The following is a 26,446-nucleotide window of genomic DNA, read 5'->3' on the forward strand; positions in this document are numbered from 1 at the left end:
TCTGAGACAGTTGGATTTCTTCACACTTTTTTCAGATGCTTTTTCCCAAGAATATGATTCCTTAGTATTTTTTATCCTGGATAATATATCCATAAATGTCTCTATACAATGATGTTCTTCACTATTAATGAATGCTTGGGTCTGAAACCAAGCTTAATAAATGGAGGATTAGTTCAGTTCTGAGTAACACCATCATTCTTTTGCCAGAGAATTAATATTAGAAAAACAGTTGATAGGATGTACTGTTTAATAGTGTTGGCCTTTATCATCCCTACCAAATTAAAAACCATTTTATAGTGTATACTTCTAACCCAGAACACACTTGGTGGCCTAAACTTTCTTGAGCCAAGAAAAAATCTTCAAGATTGTTTGGTTTGATTTTAAGAGCAGAAGTTCATGCCTAATGTTTACCATGTGGTAATTTCTTAAAAATTACAAGTAAAACTGATGGGAAGCAGTCTTGAGATGTGCCTCATTCTTTGTTGAAGCATGTTTTATTGAGTAAGGATTGTTTAGAGATCATCCACTAGAAAATAGGCTTCGTGAAATGTGAGACTTAAAAGTAGAAAATTAGAGTGATTTGAAGTGCCACTGACTATCCATTTCATAGATCACAGAATCACAGACTCACGGAATCATAGAATCATAGAATGGTTTGCATTGGAATGCACCTTTAAGATAATCCAATTCCAACCCCTCTGCCATGGGTAGGGATTCCTCCCACTACTCTACTGTTCCAGTGCCTCACCACCCTCTGAGTAAGTTTATTCCTAATATCTAATTTAAATCTACCCTTTTTATTTTAAATCCATAACTCCTTGTTCTATCACTCCACTGCCTGACAGAGTCCCTTCCTAGCTTTCTTGTAGGCCCCCTTTAACTATGGGAATGCTGTTATGAGGGCCATTTACACCAGTAAGAACATTTACTGCTTTGATTTTGAGTCAGTCCTGAAAATTAAGGCAGAGGAAGAAAGGAGTGAGATGGGAGGAAATAATGATCACAAATAATAATAATTTATAGCAGGGTAATCTCAGTTAATTGCACTGTATTGTACTTAAGATGTTCTATGACAGATACTTGTGACCAAAGCAAGTTCAGGGTGAAAATACAAAGTTAAGTATTTACTCATTTATAACTTTGCTCCAGGTGAATCTCTTATTGAAATTAAGCTGGTTTTGTTACCTGTGCCATCATTTTTAATGCTGACTTTGGTGACTCCAGACAATGTTGCTGTCAATAGCTATGAAGAACCCTCAGTTACAGCTCCACTTAAAAGATTTTGTATGTTAGGTCTATTCATAAAGATCCTGTTGTTATTGTTACGGTTATTGCTGTTGTCGTTGTTATTATTATTATGGAATTGTCTCAGAAACAGCACAGAATAGGGCCCTAGTGAACAAATGTGGGAGAGGTAACAAAGTGATTTCTAGTAAATAAAAGAGGAAAGAAAAAAAAACTTTTATTATTTTATTTTTTTCTGCTTCTAAAGATGCAAAGGTAAATCTGAAGCAATCCATTTTGTCTTAACAAACTGTCTTTTATAACTATTTTTAGCTCTACCCCACAGGTGAATTAGATAAAAGCACACTTAGAACAGAAACATTTCCTGCAGGTATAAGACAAATACCGATCCTGTCAAAACCTGTTGAGAATTAGCTGGAAAGTTTATATACACTGTGCCTGTACAATTACTTTTTTATTACATTTGAAAGATTAGCTGAAACATGAAATTTAATCAAAAATTTGTAGGATTTCCCTATCCTTTTTCTCTGATTTTCTAGTCTGCTGTTTATAGATGTCCTCCAATGAAGGTACTTCACTATCACACAATAGCTGATACATGAGTGAGATCTGTTTTGCAGATGGCATGATGGATATGGGTCTCACTGAGCATTACAGCATATGCAATGTAGGTTTACTCCTTGCTCACATGGTGGACGTTTTTTTAGCTGGCAAACATCTACAAAGCTGCTACAGTCAACAACCTAAACCAGTGTGATGTTCATGTCTGAAAATACAAATATGTGTGCAGAAGAAGACAGACTCCTCCATGTGGTAAACCAGTGAAGGATAGGCCTGTGAGAAAGGTGAGAGCTGAGGGATGAGGATATTGCAAAAGCATTGTAACCAGAGAGATAGAAAGGGAGGCAAAATATATGCATGAAGATTTGTGTGTTGAGGGCAATTGGCTTGCTGGCCAAACCTGCTAAAAAACAGATTTCTTTCCTTCTCTGTCTTATTTATAATTTCTTGCTTTCCAATACCCTACAAAACAGTGGTAACAAGAGAACCATTCAGTAATACTTTGTGTGCCATACGTATAAGACACTATTCATAACCCCTGCCAGTGTAGAAATTGCAAGAAGAGACCAATAACTCCACTGTGGTGGTTTTAAAATTATATTCTAGTGTTAACATCTGTCTTCCATTTAACCAAAAAATAGACATAAAATGTAGGCAAAAGCATAAATTAATATTTACCACAACATCAGCCAAAGTCCATATTTAGTATCCACATTAAATCAAAAGAATTCAACAGATAACATAGACACTGAGCTGCAGAATCCCTTTTTTATCTTGCATAGTGTGTTTTGAAACCTTTTCCAAGCTGCTCAGATTATTCTGAAACTGCATTGTTTCCAGGATCAGGAATCTGGTTTTATCACATTTGTATAAATGCATAGCATAACTCCAAGCTTCATGGACTGAACGAGAGCCAGCAGTGTGCCCAGGTGGCCAAGGGCAACGGCATTCTGGCTTGTGTCAGGGTGGACATTGAGGTACTGGAATGTGTCCAGAGAAGGGCTATGAAACTGGTGAAGGGTCTGGAACACAAGTCCTGTGAGGAGTGGCTGAGGGAACTGGGGTTGTTCAGTCTGGAGAAGAGGAACCTTATTGTTCTCTACAGCTACCTGAAAGCAAGTTGTGGGGAGCTGAGGATCGGCCTCTTCTCACAGATAACTAGTGACAGGACTAGAGGGAATGGCGTCAAGTTGCTCCAGGGGAGGTTTAGGTTTGAAATTAGGAGATATTTCTTCTCAGAAGGAGTAGTCAGGCATTGGAACGGGTTGCCCAGGCAGGTGGTGGCATCACTGTCCCTGGGGATGTTCAAGAAAAGGTTGGATGTGGCACTGGGTATAGTTTAGGGCATGGTTTAGTGGGTGACATTGGTGGTATTGACATTGGTGACATTGGTAGTAGGGTGATGGTTGGACTGGATGATCTTGAAGGTCTTTTACAACATTAATGATTCTATGATTCTATGACATGGGAGACAGATTCTCTCCTTGTGAGATCAGCAACATATGTCAGCATGTCAAACTGTCTGCTCAGTGGCTAATAAAGATGAAAAAATATTTCTGCAGAACATGGTACCCTACTGCCATGACCAAGAAATCAGGCTAATATTTAGGTTTATATACTACTTCCTAGCTTCAGTGCCTGCATCATCTAAGACAAGAATCTTTTCTAGTTACTTGTCATAGAATCATAGAATGGCTTGGAAGTCCCTTCCAACCCAAAGATCATGGAATTCCACCCCTCCTGCCATACGCAGGGATGCCACCACTAGATCAGGATGTCCAAGGCCCCATCCAGCCTGGTCTTGAACATCTCCAGGGACTGGGCGTCCACAACTTCTCTGGGCAACCTGTTCCAGTGCCTCACTACCTTTACAGTGAAGAATTTTTTCCTATATGTCTAGTCTAAATTTACCCTCATTTAGTTTAAGACCATTTCCCCTTGTCCTATCATTATCTACCTGAGTAAAGAGACCATCTCCATCTTTTTATAAGACCTCTTTAGGTACTGAAAGGTCACAATGAGGTCTCTCCAGAGCCTTCTTCTTTCCAGGTTGAAACTTGTTTAAGTCATGAGTAGCAAATGGAATCCATTGCCAAAAATGATCACTACTGTTCAATGACCAGATACATTTTTCGCTTGAACGGAAGTGGAGTAGAGTTTTGTTCTGGAGTTGTAGAATGGATCCAAAGGAGAGAAGACATGTGTCTCTCTCTCTCTTTTTTTTTTTTTTTCCTGATCCTTCCCCATAGCTGTCTTGGAGCCACTGAAAGACTTAAAAAATAGTAGAGGCAACATAAGATTTCTGAGTATGAGGTGCTTTCTACCTCCTGTTATAGACATGAAGTGCCCAACCCATACAGTCTTGTATAAGCTTTTATAAACAGAATGTTTAGACACATTCCCTTGATAGAAAAAAAAAAAAAATGTAGGCTGAATGTGTATGCACTATTTATTTCAGACCTCTGGTCTGTGTACAGCTTTTCAAACTGTGATCCTAGCTTTTATATTTTTTTTTCTTAAGATTTTAGATTGTGTTTGTGTACACAAACTCCATGATGATTTTCTCTGCTAAAAGATTTCATATAATTTATTTTTTCCCAATTAATTTTCAAATCATCAATTTGTCTCCATTTCAGGTTGATGACAGGAGGGTGGGATTTTGTCTGAAGCCTCGTCCTAAATATATACACATTCATACAATTATACTACATATCAGAAGGTCCTCCAGAAAGTTAATATTATTTCCAAATTTGGAATGAAAGCATATTATCATAATCTTCAAAGGCCTGGCAATGTATAATGAATAAATTAGTGGAAAAATTTAAAGTCCAAGTATATGCGGGAAAATTGTCTATATAGGAAATATTCTATTCATTTCTGAGACAACCAGTAACTGCCATTATAAATACCAACACTTATCCCTCTCCTGAGACTGATATTATCAGTACACCCAGAATCCTCTTGTACTCTGTAATCTTCTTAAAAGGTCATGTGATTTAAAACAATTTAAAGAAAAAAATATATATATATAAAATAAAATAAAATAAAATAAAATAAAATAAAATAAAATAAAATAAAATAAAATAAAATAAAATAAAATAAAATAAAATAAAATAAAATAAAATAAAATAAAAGTTCTGTTATTTGGAGAACAGTGACTGAAATGATGCTGACAGCTTTCTCTCAGATCAGCCCTAGTACTCTTACTCTTTCCTGGGTGAGGAGAGATTGGGAAGAAGTCTTCTCCAGGATGTGCTGTTTAAAAGGACCATGTTTACTCCTGGCTTGCTATCCAACGTAGGGTTTAGGGAACACTGACATTTGGATCTGTATAGGGATTTTGGGCAGATTAAGCAAAGCAGTAGTAGGCAAAATCTTGTTGGCAGATAAGATATTTGAATCTAATGCTCATTACTGTACTTTAACATTGCAAAACCCAGGTAGCATAAAACATATGCATACAGACTTATATGAAAGCTATGTGAAAGTATGTTACCAATATCTAGTGACACAGAGGTACTCCAGGGGAACCACAGAGCATTGCAGCAGAGTCCCAGGAGATGGGAGATGGGCTGACTGCTTTTACTGTACTTCCCATATTTGTAAGAGTTGTTTTCACACTATAGATTATTATTATTTTTAAACAAGAATTTGATTGGCTTCAAAGAGTTTAGTTTGTCTACTTTCCAGGCAGTTAAACTTTCCCATGGCATGGTCTTATATCAAATGCAATTGATGTTGTTTTGTTTCACTCATCTGTTTCATATTTTGAGAATTCATCCTCTGTCTGCACCTATAGTGAACATCTTATATGACTATCTTAAAACAGGATCTTTGTTGGTGTTTTTGGAGTGGAGGAGAAGATTAAAGATCAAGTAATAGAAGTCTTGGAGGTAGTTCTCAAAGGAATAGTTTGTTTTCCCTTTGACCTCCTGTACTGGCTTTACGTGGTAAAGTTTTGATAGCAGAGGGGCTGCAGGGGTGGCCTCTCTGTGCAAATCCCAGCAGCTGTCCCAGGCCAGATCAGAGCCAGCTCCTGCTGGCTCCAAATAGTACCTGCTGCTGGCCAGAGAAAAGCCAGTAAGTGATGCTGGTTGGGCCTCAGGGAAGGAAGGAAACTGACTGAAGGAAGGAAAATATATAAGTATATATATAAATACATATATAAATATATATATACATATATATATACCTGCTACGCTACAGAACCTGGGAGAGAGAAGAGTAATAACCAGCTGTGCAGCAGGGGGGCAGGAGGTGCTCCAGGCACACAGCAGCAGTTCCCCTGCGGCCTGTGGAGAGGCCCCTGGTGGAGCAGGCTGTCCCCCTGCAGCCCATGGGTCCCACATGGGTGGAGGAGCCCCCGGTGGAGCAGGTGGATGTGGCCTGGAAGAGGCTGCGGCCCATGGAGAGCCCCTGCAGGAGCAGGCCCCGGGCCAGAGCTGCAGCCCGTGGGGAGGAGCCCATGCAGGAGCAGGGGGTCTGGGGAGAGCTGCTGCCCACCCATGGGGGACCCGTGTTGGAGCAGTTTGCTCCTGGGGGATGGACCCCATGGGACGGAGCCATGTGGGAGCAGGTCTTGAAGAACTGCTGCCTGTAGGCAGCCCCCGCAGGCTCAGTTCGGGAAGGATGGCATCCCATGGGAGGGACCCCACGTGGAGCAGGAGAGTGACCGTGAAGGAGTAGCAGAGATGAAGCATCATGGACTGACCATAGCCCCCATTCCCTGTTCTTCTGTGTTAGGAGGTGAAAGAGGATGATGGGGTGAAGGAGTTTTACGTTGCTTTGGTTTCTCACTACTCTAGTCTACTTGTGATAGGCAATAAATTAATCTCCGTATGCTGAGTTTGATTTCTTTGTGACAATGATGGTCGAGTGACCTGCCTGTCCTTACCTGAACACTTGAACTCTTTCCATTGTATTTCCCCCATTCCCTTGGAGGAGGGGGAACGATAGAGCAGCTGTGGTGGAGTTCAGCTGCCCAGAACTGTAGAACCACACCTCCACACTGCTTGGAGAAATAAACTCTTTAGCTTGGGAGTCTAGAACCAGACTAGCATGTTCATTAGGCTCAAGCCAATTGGTTTAGGCCATTAGTTTCAGTTTCCAAAAGCGCAGTTGCCAAGGATGCTTAGGACTGTACATTTGAGATAGACATACATAAAACTGGGTCAGTCTACATGGCAAAATCATGGGTTTGTATTTTCTGTGTGGATAAGAGAAGCTAGTAAGTGTGCATGACTTTCCAAGCACAGAATGAAGGAGAGAAGCCAGGGCATTTGGTCCCTACCACAGCATGCTGTAGCCAAAGAGTCACTGCAGGAGGAAGATGTTTGATGGCGGTGTAAAATTCTCTATAGTGTGGTGAGAATGTCTGAAGATGGCAACAATTGTCATCATTTTCGGATTGCCTTAAAAGAATAATCCATAACATTTCTTTCAGAGAAGTATCACATTATTTAAAATTAGAGCTGTGGGAACTCTGTGGGGAAAAATCTGCCTGGCAAGGAACTTGCATTTGATTTTTGTTGTTGTTGTTGTTGTTGTTACTTTTTCTTTAAAAAATTGAAAATCTCTTTCAACTTAGTGAAGCTGAGCACAACCACAGTAAAGTCCATAGAAAATTCAGCTGCCAAATTAAAATAATGAAACTTCTGCTCATAGTGCCAAGCAATCGGTCTTAATATTTTTTGCCATCATTGTGATCATATGCAATGGAAGAACTGCGGTCATTGCAACTCATGACCTTCAAGTTTACTTTGCCCCCCCCCACCCCACCCCCAGGTTTTATTTATTTATTTATTTATTCCTAGCACAACTCTGAAAGTACTTCATTTTCTGTGCTATAAGCCAAGGCTAAGTGAGAATGTTGAATTGGGTTTTCTTGCTGGTGACTGAATTTTTCAAAACAATTGCCCACTTCCTCTGAGTTGTTGCTCTGTTGAGCACTTTTCCATGACGAGCCTTAATTTAATTACATTGCTTAAATTATTCAAGTATATTAAGCATAGCATCTTTGCCAAACAAGGATGGTGGTACTGCATGTAAAATAATTTGTTTCAGTATCAAAATCTTAACATTTCCATTTTCAATGTCTAATCACAGATCTTCAACCACAAAAGCCACCAGAATTCACAAAGGTAGGTAGCATATAAAGCTCGTTCTGTATTTTCTCCCTTCCCTTCCCTTCCCTTCCCTTCCCTTCCCTTCCCTTCCCTTCCCTTCCCTTCCCTTCCCTTCCCTTCCCTTCCCTTCCCTTCCCTTCCCTTCCCTTCCCTTCCCTTCCCTTCCCTTCCCTTCCCTTCCCTTCCCTTCCCTTCCCTTCCCTTCCCTTCCCTTCCCTTCCCTTCCCTTCCCTTCCCTTCCCTTCCCTTCCCTTCCCTTCCCTTCCCTTCCCTTCCCTTCCCTTCCCTTCCCTTCCCTTCCCTTCCCTTCCCTTCCCTTCCCTTCCCTTCCCTTCCCTGTTCTACTCTAACAAATCCTCAGAAATCCATTACTTATGACGGGAAAGTGATATAGGTTAAAACAGCAACAACAAACTCAAAACAGAAAAAGTAGAATTTTAGACACATTTATTAAGTGTCTTGGTAATGGTATATCCTGAAGTGCTCTGCACCATCTTCAAAATAATTTTTGGCAAATTGGCTGTTGCTCAACATTCAATAAATTTTGTTTCCTTTCTCAATTAAGTAACAGATTATGACATTCACAATAGGCAGGGCAAGTTTGCCAAAATGCAATCAAACACTCAATTGCAGCCTTTCTTGGGCCATGTTTTGGAAGGGTGTTTCTGCTGGAGAAAAAGACTCAGCATTGTTTTGACAGATCCACACTAATGTGAAAAATCTGGCTCATGGAACCATGATGCCTGCTTGCTCAATGCCTAGTATAGCTTCCTAGCTGTAGAATAAAAATAGCAGGACTTGGCTATATATATGGAAATACAAATTGCCATGATGGAGGAAATCTTTCTGCGTTGGCGGTGTTGTTTTAAATTCTCTTATTAGTGGTTTTTATCACAGCATGAACATCAAAAAGGCATTGGTCTTTTATTTTAAGGGGAGAAACTGAAATGTAAATGGTGATACCATCTAAAACTGCTGCAAGCTGTCTGCTAAGCAAAAGGCAACTGCTAAGCAAAAGGCAAAACTGCATATGCAGGATTCTAATGTTAGACGCATACATTCTCATCTCTGTTTTGGCATTCTGGTGAGTGTTCTCAGCATTCAGAGTGCTGAGAATCTTCAGATGGCAAAAAGATAAATGGAAACTACATTTCAGAATATGAACACTTGGATGCCAAAATTCATCTGTTCTGTCTTAGCTACCTGAAGAGAGAAAATTAATGTAGATCATCTTTTGGTAGTATGTGAAAAGAAAGATACTTTGCTGAGATAAACATTTGGTTATGCTCAGGTAATTTGTTGTCTATATCTCATTTATATAAGTCCAGTAGGTAAAGTTTCAAATGTAATTTTTGTCACAGTACTAGGGCTAGAACAAAATGGAATTTACATTGTATTCTAGGAGAATGAATGAATTATATTCCTTTTCACTCTCATAAAGTGTCTAGTGTAGAAAAAAATCTCCAGAAAATTTTTCTAACCCCTAAAAATAACTGACTGCTACCTACTGTGAAAATTATGAAGTGATTTATTACAGATCTGTCCCCCTCATAATATGCTGACCTACTTAAAATATATCCAAATGCTCTAAGATGAAGGAGGCATAATGTACCTGTATTTGTCATGGAGAATGTTGTTCAAATGCATTTCTACCAAATGAGTAAGTTAAATAACTGCAGAAATGCCCTGGGATTTCATATTTGCTATTAGGTTCCACAGAGTAAACACTCAGGTGGTGAAAGGAGAAATTAAACCCTTCTCCTATCTTGTAATGCCATAGCTTTAAAATGAGAATGCATTTCGCAAAGTTCAGCAAGTCATATATTTTGGTTCCATATTATAGAAAGCACTGGGAAATAAATATGCAAATCATCTGATTCCCATATTCATACAAGCTCCCAGGCATGGAAAGTGATTCTTTCTTCCATCAATTTCCTGTTTTGTGGTCTACCACCAGCTAAATCACAGATACATTTTGCCTCAATCCTCTGAATAAACATTCTTCACATTCTTGGAGAGAAGAGATGCCAAAGAGGCAGGATGTGAGAGTGATGTTCATATGGAAGGGAGAGCAATGCATACGTAGCCAGTAAGGGAAATGTATGGTATCTGATGTAGAGGACCAAGCAGATTCCTCTGTCTCCTGTGTATATGACAGATCCAAATGGATTCCATCAGGTGATAGAAGCAGGCCTGAACACCCAGTTGTCCCAGATTGCCCTCTAGCCTTCCACAAACTCAAGACGGAGAAATTTTGTATTCACATCTTTTCCCCAACACACCAAAATTTTGGGGGACTGCTAAATATTGGTGATTTTAAATGTCCTCCAATATCCCTTTAGATAACTTTGATTAAAATGCATTGGAGGTATTTTGGTGTGGCAAAGAAAATTCTGTCAATTTAAACTACAACCTCCAAACTAAATAATTAGATACATGTCTCCCTGGCACTGTTCTGCATAGATGAATCTGTAGACTCCAGCAGGCTTAACACAGTTGCAGCAAATAACCACAATAATGATAAACTAAAGCAAATAATATTTTCACTGAAAAATCTTTTTTAAAGTTTTTTTCCTCTGTCATCTCACCACTGCCATAGAAATGTTATATTCTTAAATAATGTGCAAGACTACATACTAGCTATGCCCATGCTGAGAAAATAGGCATTAAAAGTAACCTTTGACCTTTTGAAAACAGCTCTTTCATTATATCTTAACAGCCTAATAAATTATTCTCTATCAGGGAATTGTATTTTGGCTTGGAAACACTGACCTTGCAGACCACTACATAAATTAAGATGCAAGAGTAGTTTGCAAATCCAGTCTTCTAATGTGCCCAGTTTATACCTCTGATCAGAAGATAACAATGTGGCCATTTCAAGCACAAGAGAAAAATGGAAAATCTCTGTTTCATTTGAGGCAACAGTAACAGCTTGTACTACTAAATAGATGTTTGGCGATTGAGTGGGTACTGTTGTTCCTGAGGCATATCTGAATCAGGACAGAGACTGTAAGAACAGAAGAAGGAGGGTTACAGGTAAAGAACAAAAGCCATGGGAAAACAAGTGAATCCTTAATATTTATGACAGACAACACCACTTCTCTGCAGTTAGTATATGACACACAATACTTTTAAGGGGTGGCTAAGTAGCAGCATGGAAGGAATTTGCATTTTTTTCCTAGCTGCTTTTTAGCATATTCATGTTGCCTGGGTGGGTGGGGCGACTTGCTAGAGTCCAGAGCACAAGAGATGTTACCAACAGATACTCTGCAGTATACAGCATGAATACAGTCCAAAACTGTGAATCCATTCTACAAATATGCAGGATAGGAACAAATTATACTACAAAAGGATCACCTTCTGCTCTCTTTCCAGAGCAATGTCTGGTCCCCTCAATATATTTAATTCCTCTTCATTTTCATAATATAATTCCCATGTTCTCATGCAACCTTCTGTATAAGATTCAACCATGCAACTTGTTTTTCAGGGCATAGTAAAACTTTTTTTCATGTAGTATACATAATTCATATAGCTTGCTTCTCTGCAAATGGTTCTACAGTGCAGCAAGCATGTTTGTGCACTATACCTCATTTCTGGTGTCCTGAAAGACATCTGCATGAAGGTGTACATTAGTAAAGCGAGACTGATATCGATAAAACTTATTTAAAATGTTGTCACATGTCACAGAAACCTTTAGGAGAAGCAAAAGCATTCTGTAGATGTACCCATATTTTTCCCAGAGTAGGACCCAAGATAGTAGTAGATAAACAGTAAGCACGACTTCTTTATATCAGCTTTTGAGGGTATCTCTGCAATTATGATCAGAAAATACACATACTTATAGTATTCCAAAACATCCTGATTTGAGATCTAGTTCTTCATGTTTAGTCCTGGCATCTCATGAAATCATATCTGCTTATATGTGAGGCCAACCTTGACTTTATGATGCAGAGTATGGAAAACAATATCTACTGATGTGAGAGAATATGAAAGACTGTAATATCCTATTTTCTTATTTCCAATCACCAGCCACACCCCTGCCCAGGAAAAGCAAAGCTAATGTGAATAGGTGGACAGGAATGGATGACCAATGGTCTCAAATGCCATAGAGGAATCTCCAAAAATGAACTGGCATGTGTATCCTTTTATCCTTTGTCTTATAGAAAAGAGCAAAAATAACAGCTATTTTTTGTAGTTCAGAAGATTTGTGATGACCATCAATTAGGATAGATATGGGGCTTGGGGTTTTTATACCCTAATTTTTCTTTTTGTTGTTCTCTATCACTTCTGGGATATCTTCAGAGCACATTGCTAGTTCTGAACCAAAAGGGAACAGGAAATGTATAATTCTTGGATACAGAAAGTTATATATAGCCTGCTTAGTCCTCACATTCCTTTGTGTAGTATGTGTTTCATCTTGCAGAGTAGAACGTTATGGTATATCATCTATCAACACAACATTAATGTATTTTAGTTTTTAGACTGTTGTTTTAAGTTAGGATTTTTTATTTTATTTTATTTTACTTTTTTTTTTTTTTTTTTTTTTTTTTTTTAATAGAAGTTGTCCCCTAAGGAATTTATGACTTATCAGGAAAAAAAAAAAAAAAAAAAATATGCACTCTTGAGTTCTCCACTTGGCAGTTAATATGGTCAAATAAAAACTGGAGGACAAGTTAATAATTGCCAGATCTTGTATAAAGCTTAATCCTGAAGACAATTCCTTGTCTTTACTTGAAATCATTTTTTATAAGTGAATCTTGAAGTTCATTTTTGCAACTGAATCTAAAAAATTACTGACTCAAAGCAAAAGTTCAAATTCTGTTTGCTTTAAGTAAGCAGTATAGTCACTGGGCAAAACATGCAAATGTCGTTTGCTAAAAAAAAAAATAATTTTTTTTTTCCTCTGTTAAGTACATGTTTATTATATATATATATAAAGAGGCAACTATGTAATCTATTATTTAGATATTATAGTTACTACACAGCTCACATCTTACCACACTGTTGTCTTCTCTGCTTTGATAAATTCAGTTCAAAAATAGGAAGAAGCTGGGTGAATGAAGCCTGAACAAATTACATTACATCGATGGATTTCACATGGAAAACAGCGAGAAAAATGTGCAGCCACAAGGGTGTCTCTTTTGGTGGAAGTACCTGCCCCTGTTTGGTCAGTTCATAAATTCTCTGGGGTTATTACAAGATGCAAAATACTTGTGTAGCTGTATTAATGAGTAGAGCGGTATGATATCTTTTGTTAGACAATAACCCATTCTGGATCTCAGTGACCCCTATTAATGTATTCTTACTTCCTTCACATCTTGGCTACATTGCAGCAATTGTGATATACTGCAGTAAGAGCTTCCAGCTTTCTGTAGGAAGCTCCATCCAATCAAGAATGTTTGGAGCTGTCTTCTCAAAACACAGTTATGGGCCATAAATTCTGTTGCTCATAGCTCTGTTAATAGAAAAGTAGACATACTTTGTCCTTCTCAAGCAAAGGCATATTTAATAAAGTCCATTGGCATCTTTTACACTAACAAAATGAATGTTTTATTAATGAACATACAACAAATTATTACTGGGAAAAAGAAAAAAAGAAAAAAAGAAAAAGAAAAAAGAAAAAATAAACATAATTTACAGCATTTAATCACCCTCGATGAAGGCGGGTTTTTTTTGTTGTTGTTTGGTTGGTTGGTTGGTTTTTAATATATCATATGAGAAATTCCAATGCTGCAACTTGTGTCCCTTTCCCATCTTCTCACCATGCTCATTGGAGAAGAGTCTGATTCACCCTTCTCTATAATGACTGATTAGGTAGCTGAAGACCAGGTAGCTGAAGACATCAACTAGTTCAGGCTGAACAAAACCAGCACTCCTTTGGGAGGAACTACAGAGGTGTCTGTACAGGTGGTGAGGAAGCAGAGTCCTTGGGCACGATACACACGTAATACACCAAAATGTCTACCTAGTTGCGACCATAAGTTTATGCAGGTAGTAACTCATGATGGCAGTAATTTGTAAAATTATTGATCATTGTTGCTTTTCATGCATAAGACATCACTGAGTTTGTCTATGTAAGACTTTTTCTGATAAAGCAGAAGATAAATACAAGCAAACAGCACTAATAGACGTGACAGGTGAATGAAGGTGTGTAAATTAATTGCAATAACAAATCTGCCTGTGTGCACTTTATAAAGACCTTCTTCATGCCAAACAAGTAGTAGATGAGATTCGCCTGAAGCACAGGCTCTATCCAAGCAGGCAGTACTGTTAATTCTGGAGATTCTTAGTCCAGTTCTTAGGGTGTTGACCATAGTGGCAACAAAAGCATCATGCACACTTAGAGAATAGGAAAGCCTCAAAACAGTTGTGAGATTCTTTCCACAGGATTTTATCTATTGGTCACTTATGTTCAAGCAATAAAGAAATAAGTTTCTTTCCTGGCTATGGGGAACCCCATATATGTTCTTTTTTTTTTTTTTTTCACTTGGATTGTACATGTTAGAATGGATTTATCCCTTAAATATTGAATCACTGTAACAGAGTATTTTTATTATTAATTTATCCCGCACAACGAGAACTACCAAAACAAAGAAAAGGCATCAGAAAATGCTAGTTCTGGTAACAATTTACTTAATGTGCCATTAAGTAACAGGAAAATTGAACAATGAAAAATATAAAAAACATAAAATTTTCCCCAAAATATTCTAAATCATCTCTTCAATGGTTAGGAGATTTAACCCTTTTAAGGCAAAGTAGGATATATTTCTTAAAGGAGAAATAGTCAATCTGTCAACTTCTTTCAACATCTTATTTTACATTCTTTTGAGAGGTGAGACTTCCTGATATCACTATGTTTTGAGAAAGAGCAGGTGCTAAATACTACCTCTGAGTTAAAAGTAGCATGTAAGAAAATTGAGATAGGCACCTTAATTCTTTTTTTGATTCCATTTGAGGATGAAAATGTTCTAAACATTCTAAGTGTGAATTTATACTGATCACAACCAAATTCTCAAAAACTATTTTTAAGAAATGATTCTGCCACCCACCCTCCACCGAACTAAAATGAGTTCTTTACATTTGAGCTAATGTGTTATGCCAGGCTTGAATCCAATGTAAATTCATTCAGGTTAGAAGCCTTCACTAAGGGGTTTAGTAATAAACACTGACAGAAACAGATATCATTATAATTAACTCTCAGGCATTATATAACATCAAAGGTATATCTGGATCCTTCAATAGAAGTTTTGTCTGAAGTATATCTATTATGTGTGTGTTTAGTACAATCTTTTATCGCTCTTCAAGAATACTACTTTGGCTTTGGATGAGTATTTGGCAGGATGTTTTATTGTTATAAGTGCATTCACAACTGACATAAATTACTATAATAAATGTTCCATCATTTCCCCTTTGGGTATAGGGGAAAGAACCAATATCTGTGTTTCTGTGCTGCGTTATGTAAAAAAAGTTAGATAATCACAAATGGGTGTTGGAAGAGTTCACAGTAGTCGTACAATGGCTTTCAATATTGTGCTGCCTTGCATGCTTGGATTCCCCACGGTGGCTTTAGTGCATTGGATTGGTATGTGAGGGCTACAAGGAAGAGCACCCTCATTTATTCTCCTCCACATTTACAGATCATGCAACAGGAATATTAGGCATTAATGGTTGGGCTGAAGTGGTTGCTTGAGTTCTGATCTGCTGAGCCCTCCAGACTTGTTTCAGCCACATGCCTAAAATCAAACTGAGGAATAGTTCATTGAATTCAGCACAGCTATCTCGACTAGCATAATGGAGCATCCACAGTGTTCAGGCAATTTGGACAAATTAGATCTTCAATAAAAGGGTTATGAAAAAGGCAGGAGCAATCAGGATAAAAAAATAATGAAGGTTGTTGGACAGGAAATAAGATGAGTTTTGGCTGATGTAGAGAAGGACTGAACATTGGTCTGATCTGAGAAGGGACACATGTTAAAGAAAGAACTGGCAAAAACTATATTGGTTCAACCATGTGATGGGAATTGTGAATGTAAATATGGAGTGGCTGAAATCTGAGCACACGATGCCTGTATCTGTGCTAAAATACAAAAGATTTGGCAGATGGGAAAAGATGCTGACTGACAGCCCCTCCTGTAACAGAACAAAAAATTGCACACTGTTCTCCACTGGTAGAAAACCCACTTTTTATCTGCACTTCATTAAGGAATACTGTGTTGAAAAGGAAAGCATATTTATAGCTGCATTTCCATAGAATAAAAATGTTAGCAACAACAAAACTTGACTAGCTTCCCTGGTATTTAGGACACATCTGATTTGTGGGGCGTTGGCTTGGTTGTTTCATGGGGGAAGAGCTTATATGCAAGACTGGATGTGTATGTTAGGAATGGTAAACACTCACAGAAATATTAACACCAGGTATATTCTCATGCAACCACAGAGTCAGCTTGTTCGGGTAGTTCAAGTGGCTGAAAAGTAGCCTGACAACAATAAAAAAGGAAACAAATCAACACCCTGATTTGGTTTATGTTGCAACTGCATGAAGGCTGTTGCTGGCATACAGGGAGGGTGCGGCCATATGGCATCCAAGGCTTAGCTTGGTTTAAACTTTGATGGCAACAGTTTCAATGACAAACTTGTGGACAAAATAACAGATACTCATAGCATCACAGTCCTCTGCAGAGAAAAAAAAGTTGTATTTCAGTCATGTAAAAATGTATTTAGTTGTGCATTGAATTAGTAATGCATGGCTTTTCAGGAAGAATGCATATCATGCCTTATAACCGGCACTGAACATTCAAAAACCAGTATATAGATTTTATTCTGAGATGCTTTCTTATGAAAGTGTAGTACTCAAGGTGGTTGGAAACTAGAATTACCTTTCTGTGGGTAGTTCAGATGCTACAAAACCTTTTTTTTTTTTTCTTTTCTTTATATATGTGTATATATATATATATATATATATAATTTAAGCTGGAAAAGAGAGTAAAGATTTTCCAGTAAAAAAAAAAAAAAACAAAAAACAAAAAACTTTCAAACATTAAAATTTATGATCCCCTGGAGCATTAGATTTTGAGAACATCAAGCATCAAGTGAGGAAGACAATGTTCAACAATGAAGCTTCAGCAGGATAAAAGCTGTTCATTTTTATTATTCAGATGAATTACAATATCCGTTGTGTTTGTGTTTTTGTTTGTTGTTGTTATTGTTGTTGTTTTAATATTAAGGCAATACAAGTATTAATCAAGTCAAACTGACACACTTATATTGTGGGATTGAGATATTCTCCTTTAGAGAAAGAAAAATATCATTGTGAGATTAATTTGAAATTATCAGTTATTTTTCAGGGACTTTCTTATGGGAAGAAACAGTTTCACTGGATTTCTGAATATTTGTAAAAATAGTCAGAGTAAAAAGCAGTTGAAGCATTCACTAGTATGTATCCAGGAAACAGACACTGTCAGAAGGAGAAATTCTACAAAGCAGGGCACTCAATTGTCTCTTAACAGCTCTTTTATTGTTAGCTTTTACCACTTGTGTTAGATTCAAACTTTTCTGATTATATCACACAGTGAATGGTGTGGATTTCTACAGGAAATTCAAGAAAACACCAAAAAAATGATCTTTCAAAATTAAAAAGATTACCTTATTTTAAAACTAGATATAAATAAATGACTGTTCACAAATGTAGCAGAACGTGAACCATAGCATATTTTCTGAACACCTCAAATGAAAAGAAATAACGGCAAAAAAAAAAAAAAAAAAAAAAAAAAAAAAAAAAGTATGGAATGTCTATGTTAACATAACCAAACTCCTGAAATCCCAGACAAACATGCCGTTTAACGCTCCAGAAACAGTTTTTCATTTTTCCTCTCAAAGTTAGTGAGAATGGAGCGCCATTTCAGAATCTCAGCTAGCATACTGCACTCTTTTTTGGGCTTTACTTTTCAAAAATATATGTGAACAAACTTGGAGACCCCAAGGTAGGTCAGCCTTGCTTCATGCAAATTATGGAAAACCTGTTATATGAGGAAAAATGGAAAGAAGTGGTACTTTTAAAAATAAGGAAGAAAAGACAGAGAGAAAATACAAGTGTACTGACATATGTAGAAGTCTGGTGGAGGGATCCTAGATGTGACAAACCCAAATTATATCAAAGGAGATTCCTATTATGTACTGGGAAGAATATGTATATATATATATATATATATAAAGTTTACAATGTGCAGAAAAGTTTACTACAGGATTCTTTCTTTTCTTTTCTTTTTATTTTTTTTTTTACTCAAAATATATCCCTTTTAGTAAGAATGAAATATTATGTGGAGTTGTGCAAGATAAGAAATGTCTTCATTTGTCCTTGTAATGATAAAACAAGATGCAAATTTCCACTTGGTACTTGGTAATTACATAGACAGACTCTAAAAACTATTCAGACCAATATGGATATGTAAAGATGCTCAGATGGTATAAACAAACCCCTCTCTTGAATCCAAGGAAGTTGCATGCTAGGTGAAGCCCAAATTTGATTATTAACTGGAAAAAATATGTCATAATATCCAGAGTTTAATAAAAGGAGTAGGATTTCTGTTGAAGAAAATTACTGGAGTCATTCATATGTATTCCAGGAAGTTTGTCAGAAACTACAGCAGAAGTATGAATCTCCATCATGATTAAGAGACAGAATGGCACACGTTTAAATCACATGATCTTTATGCCAATATTTTGGAAATTACCAAAATAAATAATTTTGCACTAGATGATGCCAGAAGTAATGATCTGATGACATGTAGAAGGTAGGTAAAAATGTTTAAGACTGTCAAAGAGATACTTGGGCACACATACTAGGCTGTTCAATAGTCACTTTTCTCTCTCAACATAACCAGCTAAATCTTGATTAGAATTCATAAACTCTAAAGAATATTACCTACAGGCTGGAATTTACACTCTCAAAGCAGAAGAATTGATGTGCTAGGTGTTTATGTGGTCATATAGTAATCTCCACAATCAAGCACAGACTTCTATTTCAGAGCACGTCTCATCCATTTTGCTGCTTGGTGCAGCACAACCAAGTCAGTTTCTTTGTATTCTGGTCGTTTCACTGTTTCTAAATTTCCTCCATTAAAAATCAGGAAGAATGAATACATTATTGATGATTTACAAGCCAACCTGATGAATAAGGATGAATCTTTTCTAAATAGCATTTAGAAGTGTAGCCACATTTCAGTCACATCACAGGAATAAACATCATTTTCCCATTTCTTGTTTTCTAGCAGTCAGGAGCAGGTGTTGATTCTCTGCAGAGACTCATAACATCACTTCCTGTTGTGTTCTTTATTACTGTTGGAACAAGTATCTGCTTTAATCCTGAAATAATTCGAACAAAGCTAGAGGCCGTTCTGGGAATGTTCAGGGTCTGAAGACTGTCTGGGTTTTGCCTGATACCAATTATTTTCTCAGTTTGCCTTGGCACTTTGCTGTGAATAATGAATGTTTACCTTGAATTCCTTGCTGACTATGCAATGGAAGGACTAAGCGCATAGACTAGATATCAGTAATAGAAGAAATGTATCAAATTTAATTAGCATATTAAAATTATTGTGACTCAAATAGAAATTAGCCTGACCAATTTTGATATGTTTTTCAAAACCCCAATATTTATTGTTTGACGGACTGGGTATTTTGCATCTTCCCATATTACATAGTAGAGGTTGGAGTAGTGCATGAAACATTGATCAAGTTTTGGCATCAGATGACCATACACAACCCAAAGTTTGCCAATGTCCACTTCCCTGTTTCTGAGCTTTCTACTCACCTTCTTGCTTTTCTTATGTAAAGTCAGAATACTTGAGACATTCATTCATGACGGTCTTCTCTTTCTGTCCATTCCCTTGAAATAAGCCTGATAAGATAAAGAACATGTATAGCGTTCTTGAGAATTCATCTTTATCTGAAAAAAAAAAAAAAATTCCTTGTATAAAACATTGTTGCCTGCACCAGAGCCTTTCTATTTCAAATATATTTTTTTTACAGCTATTGATTTTATGCTTAAATTAAAAGAGTAACATTCATCTTTAAAATATGGCAGTTTGTTCTTTTAAAGCATGAACTACCCAGCTCATCAGAGGTATTTTTCCTTTATGCAGTCTGTGTACTTCCTTCTCTAAATTGCCCCCACTTGTGTTGAATGTCATCAATTTATAACTGCAGTTTAAAGAAAGGATTATTACATTGAAATTAGAAGTGTCGAGGTAGGGTTTGTAAGATATTCTACTTTGTGGAAAAGTAGACAGTGATAGATAGTAATATCTAACAATTTAAAACCGCAGTCAACAGACATGTTTCTTAAATCCCTGATTGAATTTCTCTCTTGCATAGTGGAACCCCATTCCTTATTACCTTTTTATAGTGCTACTATGGAGATTCAGATGCTTTTGAGGTGGAGAGAGAAAACTTTATATTTACTACTCTGCCCAAAAATTATCTCTTCAGCTTTAAATTATTTGTATTTGGTGCAGCAAAAACTAGAATCTGAGGTAAAATCACAACCTGAGGAAAATCAAATGGAGCTTTACTGAATTTTACCTCTTGCTTTATCTTGATTGACTTAACACTTCGCTTGCCAATGTAAATATATCAAACTAGGAAATCATCAGTCTTGTCCTCCATAAATTGCATTCAGGAAGAACTTTGACATGAGAAAATCTCAAGCTCTCCAATCCTAAAGTGTCAATAGCCTTGGCCATAGTTGTCTGTTGGTTAACTGCTAAAGGATGATGTAAGGGATTGAGTTTGGCCTATTACGTTTGCATCTACCAACAATTGCTGGATATTAGGAAAAAATTATTCTTGGAAAGTGTGGTTAGTCATTGGAGGAGGTTGCCTATGGAAGTGGTGGAGTCACTGTCCCTAGAGGTGTTTAAGAAAAGGTTGGGTGTGGAACTTACAGACATTGTTTACAGGGCAATATTGGTGGTAGGTGGAGGGTTGGACTAGATGAGCTTAGAGGTCTTTTCCAACCTTAATGATTCTATGATTAATGATTCTATGAATGTTCTGTGGTAAATAATCTAAGTATTTATTATATGCAATTCTAAAAAAGCAGAGCATGGAGTTGCTCAGAACCCTAGATGGAGCTAAATGGAGATTCTGAAACAGAGTACCAGGTATCACCTCCTTAGCTCAGCACAATCTCCTTCGGTCTTCCCAAACATAGAGTGCAAAATCCAGACTACCAAACACAGAGACTGATTTCAAGCTACATTGAAGAATTCACTTAGCAACACCTAAGTTCCTTAGCAACACCTAAGTTCCTTTGACTTGATTCTTGTTTCTCAGAGCACCACTCAGTTTGGGTAGGAGAGGTGTGGGTGAAGTTACATTTTCTCACCTTTTGGTTATTGATCCCTGTAATATAAATGGCGCAGCAACAAAAAATACATCCTCAAAGATTTATTGGTTTTCCATGCCTTTGAAATTCTGTCTATGAAAAATTAACTTAATAATCAGTGGAGAAACAAAGTAAAGTGACATAAACCTTCACGTGGACTAAGGTTTGTAAAATAGCTTAAATCTTAACAAACAACAGTAGTGCAGTTTTGTCTCCTTCACTTTAATGTTTGTGATTTTTCAGCTGAATTTATGAATCATCCCATGGAGCAACTGTGGCCTTTCAATGCAGGTCAATTTGTTAACAGAACAGTGACACCTAACCATAAAGAAAGGTCTTCTGAGTTTCAAGTAAAAACAGAGAAGGACTAGGTTTCTAAAATTGTGTCCTTCAGGGTGAGATACTGAATGCTGTCTCTGTAGTGTGCTGGACTGCATTTTCCTGTTTTTCCATTTCTCTGTTGACTAAAATGTTCCACCACAGTGCTCCATTCAACCTGGGAAGTCAACTCCAGAACTGGTTTTGAATAGAGTTTTCATGGACTGTCTTCTCCTGCTGTCTGTCTAAAAATTAATAAGAAAGTATTGGGAGCTGGGGATGGAGAACAACCTAACAACCAATCTATTTTCAGAAATTGCTTGTATTATTATGTTTGTGGGATTATTAGTCAACATTTGCATGTTAACTGCACCTAATTGTGTAGCAGGTAGTTAGATTGGAAAAAATCAAGTCAGGCTCAAAATCACTGTGCTTAAGGCACTTCAATTTCCACTACTCAGAAATAGCCACTCACTTTGGTGCAAAAGAAACAGACAGTCATATTCATCCTAAACAAGGATAACATTAAATTCAGAGAAGTGTTGAAGATATTTTCAAGACACATTTCCAAACACTGTGATCTGGAGGCCTTGTTATTGCAAAACTGACTACCTATCTCTAGTTTGAAATGCACTGTATAATAAATGCCTAGATTGAAGAAATGCTTGATTATCATTATTTTATTGCTGAAATATGCTGCTGAGCTCAGGCAGAGCCATGATTGCCTGGTGAGATAGGATGGCAAAATATCAAAAATTTCTTATACACTGATATTGAAGGGGATATGCTTTCCAGGAGATAAGGAAATAATGGCCATAGTGGTGGGAAATTATTGGCAGGTAGTACCACAAATAAATTAAGCAGATAAAATTGAATCAAATTATTTTAGTAGGGATGTAAAAGATTTTCTATTGGAATAAATGTCCTTGGTCTCAGGGAGATGGCTCAAAATGTTCCTCAGATTTGTGGAAGGAAGATTATGATTGGAAATATCAATTTGAGAAGTTAAAATTGTCACATAAAGACTGGAGAACTAATATAGGGAACACACTTGCTTAGAAGTAATCCTGACAGATTTCTTCAGTCAATAGCTACTGAAAAAACTTGTTCACATATACTTGGTTTAGATAAGCAAAGAAAACCATATATTGTCCTAAAAATCTTGGCTTAAATTAATATGACTAATTTAGATTAAGCTAAATAGAGGATAAAAATAGGATGTTAGTTATAGGTTTGTCAATCATTCAGAAGGCCTGAAGTTTCAGATGCACATTCTATGATATAATTGAAAATGAACCAATTTACATCTAGAAATAACATATAACATATAGAAATAACAATGCTAGTGTGGCACAGTGTCCAAAGCAATAAGCTCTACTGAGAACCTGGATAGTGTTGGCTTACAGGAAAATAAGTTAAATAGACACTCTGAACCTAATTTGTGCACATGGCTATGCTGGAACTGTCCATGAGGATCGCTGTTAGTTGCAGTGAGTGCAGACTAGACACCGATGAGGCTTCATCGCTGTGATCTCTGCCTTCATCCTTTCCTTTCTGTTTCTTACATTTTTCTTCACTTATCTCTTCCTTTATCCCTTATGTTTTTGTTAGTTCAACTTCTGTTCATTTTTCTCCTTGACAGACTCATTTTGCCGAATATTAACTCAATCTTATTTGGATTTACAGTGAGTTTTCACCTCAGATTTTCTAGGCAGAGTAAAAAGTAGGCTGAAACCATGTAATATCCAAAATGAAAATCATGAGGGAAGACTTCGAGGAGAGCCAGTATTCACTTCTGAAAACCCTGTTAAGATTGCTGTGATTGAAGCAGACATGACATCAAGCCTGTCTCTAAAGATGGGCATCTTCAACATTTCCATCCTTTCTATCAATACTTTAGCACTTTGGCAGTTTTATCTCATTCAGAAGGAAGAATACTCACCCCAAACTGGCTATGCCACATGTTTTGTGGCATAATTTTAAATTTTTCTTTTTAACAAATTACTTTAATTTAGTGGTATCAGAACACTAGTTGTCATCTTTCCTATTGAGAGTCTGATCCTATTAGCACTGTGTATTCAAATGCACTGATTGAAAATGTTTTTACCTTTGCATAGCCATAGAGTGGAATGATATAAGAACAGGTCAGGAGACCTAGGAGGTCTCACTTACACATGAGATGCCCAGGCTATATGAAAAGCTATGTTATAATAGGAATAAAGGAAGAATTCCAGGTCTGTAATTCATACCAGAACACCTTCGGTGCTTTCTCAATAGTTTGATAAAGAATGAGGCAATAAAAGGGTGAAATTTCTTACAAGGAGAGTAGTTGAACAGAGTACAGGTTGTTGTTGTCCTCATTTTTATGGATCCAGAATCAAGAGGATATTTGAGAGGGCATCTGGTCCTGAGAAAGCATGTTATTTCTTGAGGAAATATTTTATTTCGGAACAATGGAAGGCGATTTTGATCATTTTCTCTTCGTGTGTAAAGGAGATAATCCAGTTCTATACACTAGGATTTGCTATAATTCCCTTCTCTTCTGTTTTTTGTTTTTTTTTTTTTTTCCTTGGGGGTAGAGAATGTTTTTCGTGGATATCTTTTTTCTTACGTTTAGTTCTCATTGGTGACAAACGAAGGTAAATCTGGACAACACTAGATGGTCCACGGGTAGGCGCTGTCTTCCATAAATGTTACTTGTAGCCTACAGTAAGCCACAGAAGTATGCCTGTGTGGCACCATCAGGGTGTTATCCCCTGTGGCACTCTTGCAAGTAGACACAAGCTGACTGGAGCTCTCTCCTCAGCCTGGGAAAATGCCAAGTGGGTAAAGCTTATTTTTTACCTCCTCCACAAATGACTCATCTGGCACCAGGACTTTATCTACTGTCTTCTACATTCAACTGTATTATTCAGAAACAATGGTCAAGATGAATAAGAATTTTAATGTTTTCTTGCAAAAATATAAAGATAGATACATACTATTTAGATATGGGTTAATAAAATATCATCTATATAGTGTGTTTATGACTTGAACTGGTTTAGAGAAGTACATTGAATCCTTCTATATGAAATATAAAGACTGATAAATAGCATAATATTCTTATGCAAACACATGTCTTTTAAAATATTATTTAGTTTCTTAACATTGAAATTTTTTTTTATCAGCTGGCTATTACTTTAAAATGCCAAAAACAATGTCTGGAACTTAGTGTCTTTAGTTCAAATGTGCTTAAGAAATATTTCCTAATTAGAAGAGAATAGTTCAGTAGCAGTATAAATTAAAATGCAACATAATAATAATAATAATAATAATAATAATAATAATAATAATAATAATAATAATAATAATAATAATAATAATAATAATAAACAATGTTTCTTTTTAAAAAAATAGCTTAGAGAAGATGATAGGGAAAAAGTGATTTGTTGTTTGTGTTTGTTTTTTTTTTTTTTTTGATAACTGATGAGATTGCTTAAGAGAATATTCTTTTAACAATTAATGATTCTGTTAATTCTTAGGATGAGAACCAATTCTAGTAGCAACAGGCAAGTTAAGTAACAAGAACTTTGAAGGAGATTTTCTAAGTCATAAAAAGTAATGTGTATATGAAAACTTTGTTTATTTTGAACAGTGGAAGTATAGATTTCTCTGTTTACAGTCACCCAACTCAGATAAGCAGGATATGTCCCTGCCAATGATTCTGGGTTCCTCATTCCTAGATGCAGGTCTTTTTGTTCAGCTTCTACTGGTGTGCTCTCCTGCAGTGCTGGCACAGGAGCATGGTTTCCCCTTTTTCAAAATTAGCTGAACTCTGTACATCTTAAACTGGGTTAAGCCTCTGTGGACAAAGATTTAGACCAGAGTAGCCTCTCTTGCCTCCTTTATCTGTCAGAACCACCCATGCCTGACTACCCCAGAGAGATGCCTCTCTCACAACAGAGGTAGCTGAACAACCCTTCAAGGAAACTCCAAGAAAGGAATCAGAGTGAGGTCTGAGTAAATGTCTAAGAACTATATGTTGCAATGTTAGTATTACAGTAAAAATACCTTAAAGGACCAGAGATAGACTAATAATGAAGAACCCATGAGGATAATTTTATGAAGTCTATAGTTATTGATTTACATACAGAATTAGGAAAATGCAAATAAGTACTGATATATTCCACAAGAAAAGAGGAAACATCTTCAACAGAAAGCAGAAACATTCTTTAGTCCTCCCTAAGTGGTGCTTGTTTAGCAAATAGGTTTACTAGAAAAGATAAAGGTTTGCTGTTTTATTTATCTAGTCATGTAACTAACTATGCTGTCATTATGCATAGAGGGAGTGGATCTGAGTTTCTGAGTGTATATCTCTTCTGTTAAACTGTGACCAAGTCACTCCTCCTGCTGAGTCCTGTCCATAGCAAAGGTCCCATTGCAGCACAAGGTATTGAACAATAAGGTTGTCAGTGATTATTTCTATAATTTACATATTATGTGAATTTTTAAAGACAGGCCTCTGATTGTTCAGCTGAGAAGAATATGTGTAAAGGGAGAGGAGGAGCCTGTTTTCTATTTTTCTGTGTCCCTTAAAGTAAACAGGAGATAGAGTGCTTCCTCTTCAAATCAGGAATGAATTAAATCTACTTCAGTGTATTCATCTCACAGAGTCTTTTCAATCAAAAATAAAATACGGTAAGAATAAAAAAAAAAATAAAAAAAATGATTTTGACCTATACCATTTCTGATTCAGATTTTGGCCAAGAAAACTGGTCAATCAGTATGACTGAAAAATAGAAAGAGAATGGAAAGAAAGATGAGGCTGTATAAC

The 26,446-nt window shown here is 36.8% G+C and overlaps 1 long non-coding RNA gene across 2 annotated transcripts in view; it reads left to right on the forward strand.

Annotated features, from left to right (window-relative positions):
* Nucleotides 1-15,306, forward strand: part of LOC137848369 (uncharacterized) — an 84,516-nt gene extending 69,210 nt beyond the window's left edge. Inside the window, exons 2-3 of one of the 2 annotated variants that reach the window (XR_011091316.1) lie at nucleotides 7,912-7,946; nucleotides 11,961-12,062. This is a non-coding gene — a long non-coding RNA (uncharacterized lncRNA). Of the gene's footprint in view, nucleotides 1-7,911; nucleotides 7,947-11,960; nucleotides 12,063-12,962 lie in introns of those variants that run through there. The other variant, XR_011091315.1, reaches the window with a different exon arrangement.
* The last annotated feature ends 11,140 nt before the right edge of the window (nucleotides 15,307-26,446 follow it).

This window comes from Anas acuta, chromosome Z (assembly GCF_963932015.1).
Source record: "Anas acuta chromosome Z, bAnaAcu1.1, whole genome shotgun sequence".
NCBI lineage: Eukaryota > Metazoa > Chordata > Aves > Anseriformes > Anatidae > Anas > Anas acuta.